The following is a 5,712-nucleotide window of genomic DNA, read 5'->3' on the forward strand; positions in this document are numbered from 1 at the left end:
GGTCACCTAAATCAGCCAATCACAGGTTATAAGTTCTGTAAATGCCTAGACTTATTTATTTCCTTCTCAAAAATATTTCATTCTCTTTTGAAACAAATTTGCAACTTCCTAAGTTGCATATTATTTATTTGACATTATTTTTAATGTCAATTAGTTTTTGTTACCAAAAAACGCAATATTTATGACAGAAAAATAAAATATTTTTATTTGTAAATTCATAACACCGTTATTCAGTTTTCAAACGTAAGGAGGGCTATAATATTCATTAAAAAATACGGTATATTTTTTAAAATATTTTTTATTGGTACGTGATAAACATATTTTTTGTGGTTCCTATAAAATAGTATTATAACATTGTGGTTTCATAGACATCGCAATTTACTTTTTAAAAATAAAATAATTAGATGGAATATTATTGCCCTGTAATAATGCTGATTAGGTCGGAAAGCGTCATGTCTTTGAGCAATTTGTTAGCAAACTTAGTTCCGATTCTTCCAATCCTTTCGGAAATCGTCGAATTCTGGCTATCGATCAAGGCTGGTATGAAGTCTGCCACGACCTCATTCATTATGTCTGATGCTGGACCACCCCCCATTAGACCCTGCAGATCTGACTGCAATAAAAAATACACATCATAATTATTTTTCATAAAATATTCTTTTTATTTGTTTAATGATTCGTTATAGTCAAATAAAATATTCAAAAGTTTACATAATGTAGGTACTTTTAAACACAATATAAAGTATTTAAATGCAAGTTATTTATATAAATATTATTTAGGTAGGTACTCATAACAGAAAAATCACTTTATTCAATGGAAATCAACAGACAAAGAAAATATTTTTTATTTTATATAACCAAAAGAAACTAATGAAATTAAAACACTTTTTTTTAACCACTAATTATTTACTAAATTCCGTACTGGTTTCTAAGCTTCTACGTGTTTTCTTTCGGGGTGGGTGAAATTTAAAAATGTTAGGTCTTAAAATTAATTGGGTCAGATAAATTATTTCTTAATAATTATACCTTAGCACATATTAGCTGTGAAACCGGTCGGTAATCAAATGAATCAATGGTGGTTTAAAATAAGAGTATTTTTATTTTACATAATTCGGTCAAAGAGTATTGGCCTACTACTCGGTTAAAGTGTACAATCTACTTCCATTACCCAAAAGGACAATTAGTAAGTACTCACAATATAAAATTGCTGTTAAGAAATGAATAGTGGAGGTGGGTTGCACACGGATCGATGAGTGGATCAAGCCAAATAGGTAAAACGTGTGTACTGTTTATGAAATTTGGTCTATTTTCATTTTCTTTTTTTTTTTATTTATCAAGGTAAAACAACAGTTATTATACAAGAATACTAAAAATTATAAAAAAAGGACATACATCCAGTTAAAGTTTTTCACAAATATAATGATAAAACATGTTACACAGTAAAGAGAAAAATGATATATTAAATAAGAAATGAGAAAAAAAAAGCTCTTAAAAAGGTTAATGGATGAGAAAATAGAGTAAAGATTTAAATTAGTTATGGTTTTATGATTCTTTTAGTTTATATTGGTTATTATGTTAATGATAGTTAGGTTAATTAAATTAATTACGTTTTTTAAATTTGTTATTATTATGTTCACATTGTTAAATAACTAATTTAAGGTATGTTTTACTTTTTGTAATTTTTTTTCCTAGGCACGGGACACCCCAGTGAGGGAACATTATTCTGTATAAAAAAAGAATACAAACAATGTAAAAGTATTAATAAATAATTATATATTTGATAACCACCAAAGCAAGAGTTCCACGTGTTAATTAGATCAAATAAACATTGCTAAATATGCTATTGCGGACTGTTACGTGCAAGCTTTATATTCTCATTAGAAAAAAGCTGTTATTTTTAATTATTTTTTCATGTACTCGTATTGTCTGTTGTTTATATAAATTTTATTTTTTCTTTCTAACTCTTATGACCAGGCTGTTTTTTGGTTGGCTGGAAGATATTGCTTTCAACAATAGGTCCGTCAATGTATTTTTTATTTGTACTTTTGAAGATTTAGATCTAAATTTGTTGCAACAGAGAGGGAAAACATTTTTGAAGAAGGAATTCCATAGAAGTCTAGGCATTTACAGGGTTACAGCCATTTGGACATACTAAAAACACGGCACCAACCGGCGTAATTGTAAAACGGCGTAGATAGAACCGGCGCAAAGCGACGTTTACCTGTACTGTGCCACGTTTATTTACTTACCCATGCTTTGCCGACGGAAATTTCAACTAGCATGTTGCTCACTTGTATATTTTCATTTACAATTTGCATATTTGCAAGCACTTGTAGCCTGAAATCCATGAAGTGTATCCTGAAATGAAAAAATACCCACCATCAAAATTAATAGATGTACGAAACTTGTCTTTTTTTTTGGTATAAGAATAAAAAACGTGGTTAATGATATATCTTTTCTGTGTCCAAGCGGATGAGGATTACATCCTGTCCTTAATTATTTTATGAATGAAAATCGAAACGTAATTATCTTATGTTACTGCCAATTCCTTCCCGCATTATTTTTACATTTTAATGCATATTCATTTTAAGATTTAAATATTATTGTATTAAAATGACTCACTCAGCAACCCCTTCTCCGAAAATTGACAGAAACGCTTTCCTTGAAATGTCTGCTTCCAAATTGTAAAGATCTGTTTGAAAAAAAAAGGTTTTAAGGAACAAAAACAAAAAAATGACATTTTCTCAAAAATACACTAGAAAAGCAGATTTTCCCACCGGCACACCCTAACAGTAATAAGGAAGTTCAGTGCTACGGGAAATCAGATTTAAACAACTTTTTTAAAATCCTAATTATTATTATCCATAAGTATTTTGTAAAAAAATAGAGCATTAAATTTTCATGAATTTCTTTATACATACAGACAAAATTAGACATTTTTTTTTGGAAAATTATAAATACACAATTTTAACATAGAATTAAGAATAGTCCAGAAGGAGCGTAAATCATATTTGAATACATCGGACTGTGTCCAATAATCCCCCACTATGCCCTACTTTCACCGCGCGCATTCGTGATGTCGCCGCGTAATGTTGCTTGATGGGAAAAAAAATAATTATAACACAAATGTAAGGTAAAAAAAGCATCTGTTAATTTCTCTAAAATTTTATTGTGCACGTGGAAATATTGATAGACGCAACAGAGTAGATAGGTAAAGGGTAATTTAATAAGAGTAATTGAATTAATGAACTTTGAACTTAAAATATTAAACAAATTTTCTTTTATATAAAACGGATATTTTTATATCATGTTAAATAATATTTGATGTTATGAGATAATGTCAGTCAAATGTCCACCAAAGAGTTGTTCAATCCGAGGTCCAATTTTCATTAGTTCTCTCATTAGATGAGCAAAGTAGGGTAAAAAAATATTACCCTGGCAACACTAGCGAATTGTTCATTTTGATTTCTTCAACAATCTGACAGATGGAAAAATAGTTCAATTTTTAAGTAATGTATTTGCTGCTTCCACATTTATTTGCTAATTATACTTGAAATGTGATCCCACCGTTTTTTTTTAGATCATAGCAGTATTTCTACACTTTAAAAGAACACAACACGGCATAGTTGAATTCAAATCAGGAGTTGCGTACTGAGCGACGTCTACAAATAAACTAATGGGTCAAAACGTAAACCTACTCATTTATAAGTAGTTGAGTCGCCTTCTGTTTGATGTGCGTATGCGGTTTCTGGACTATTCTTAATTCTGTGCTCCTGGGTCTATTTCACACACATAGCTATATTCTCCGCTCGCCCTGGTGCTGTCAAAACTTGGACTTGACTTTTTTAGCAGTTAAAATGACGATTCAAGCTTTAATAGGTACGTTTTGACATATTACAACAGAGATGAAGAACATTTAAGAGAAGGTAATATAGAAGTCTAGGCATCTACAGGGCTTATGACCTGTCAATGGCTGGTTTAAGTGGCGTTTTAGTTAATTAAATATGTTTTACCTGCGTTTATTATAAGTTTTGGGACAACCAAATCCGCCGTAAATTTCAGAGGCGCAAAAATGCTAAAGTCTATATCATTGACAACGAATGTTGAAAATTGGCTTATTGTAAAGTTTTGAAACGCTGCGTTCAACCTAAAACACAATTTTATTTTGTTTAATTAAAGAAATATATACACATAGGTTGGTATGTTTTATCACAGTAAATTCCTAGATTAAGGGTAATTAATTGTAATTAAATTAAAATGACATGTAAATAAATAATGAGTCATAAAATTTCAAAGAAGACAATGTAAAAAAATTATTAGTTATAAATATTAAAATACAAATTATACAAATTTAGATCCATACATAATTAAATATACAAAATAATAGTATCATTGAGAAACTCACTCTGTACTTTAGTAAGAAATGAGAGTTGTAAATAATATGCCAAATAACAGTGAGTACTAAATTAAATAATGCAAAAGTTCATAGTGAAGAAACATAAAAATATCAAGATATATAAAAGCAAATAAAAGTATGGAAAGAAAGCAGATTAGTCAATTTCCGCAAATATCGAACTTTAAAAAAATCGACAACCTAGTCCCTATCGATGTGCAGCAACCAATTGCAAACATTTTTCTTAAATACATTGGCACTTGTGGAGTTCTTTATGGCTGACGGAAGTTGAAAAAACATTTAAGGAGCCAGGAAGGTAAAGATTCTTTGAGCTAGCTTTGAGTGAGTGGTATGGTCAAGGTAATTAATCCTTCCCGCTGATCGCGTCTATATATTTTGATGTTTCCTGACTTTATCTACAGATTTCCAGAAGTTCACAAGTGCCTATTTAACAAATAGCTGCCCCACATCTAGAACTTCATAATTTTCAAACAGTTGTTTTGAAGGATAGCGTAAAGGAACTTTATTCATTGTTATAAGCACGAGTTTTTGTACTTTGAAAACTGGATCCAATACGCTAGCCGCGCTACCTCCCCATCCAGTAATTTCATAGTCGCTGTAGATTGAAAAAACGAGAAGTAAATACTTTTAGAAAAGAAAAGAAATGACGAATAGATCATTTCATGAATTGCTTTAAAAACAAAAATATTTTTTTTCTTAGTTTAATATAATTGACGTGGGAACTCCAGCTAATGCATTTATCAATATAAATTCCCAAGTATTTGATTATATCACATTGTTCAATGTTTATGCATAGGTTTTTGGTTTTGTTTTGTTTTTTCAGTGTGCGTTTTGTAATCATTTATTTCTATCATTTATTTATTCATATATATGTACATTACAAAATAAAATATCTTAATTTATACATATAGAAATAATTAGGTAACATTAGGTATATGTAAAAAAATCACATTAGGATACATAATATCCAAAGAATAATATGTTAAAAAAGTAAGAGAATCTTGTAACGAAAAACTCCCTCAGAGACGTGAAAAATGTCAATGTCCAAAGTGATATTGTTCAACATAGAGATAGCCCTTCCAACAGGCATAACCATTAGCAGGTTGGTCCTGTATATTGGAATGTGAAACGGTCTATGTTGACGCTGTCTAAGGTAATTATCAGGAACATAAAAGCTAATGCTCCGCATAATTTCAGGGTTGTCAATAATACCACGCAACAATCGAAAGAAGTGCGTTGTTAAATACACATTCCTTCTAGTCTTCAAACTGCTGTAACCAAGCATACCCTGGAGAAAC

At 30.1% G+C, this 5,712-nt stretch overlaps 1 long non-coding RNA gene across 1 annotated transcript; it reads right to left on the reverse strand.

Moving 5' to 3' along the window:
* Positions 1-331: 331 nt before the first annotated feature.
* LOC148284836 (uncharacterized) lies at positions 332-4,135 on the reverse strand. The gene is made up of 4 exons (XR_015823709.1): positions 4,014-4,135; positions 2,623-2,692; positions 2,250-2,358; positions 332-613 (listed from the first exon to the last, which is right to left on the reverse strand). It is a non-coding gene; the product is annotated as an uncharacterized LOC148284836 (long non-coding RNA).
* Between the last annotated feature and the right edge of the window lie 1,577 nt (positions 4,136-5,712).

This window comes from Micrasema longulum, unplaced genomic scaffold (assembly GCF_059751315.1).
Source record: "Micrasema longulum isolate JH-2025_06_02 unplaced genomic scaffold, ASM5975131v1 h1tg000085l, whole genome shotgun sequence".
Lineage (NCBI taxonomy): Eukaryota > Metazoa > Arthropoda > Insecta > Trichoptera > Brachycentridae > Micrasema > Micrasema longulum.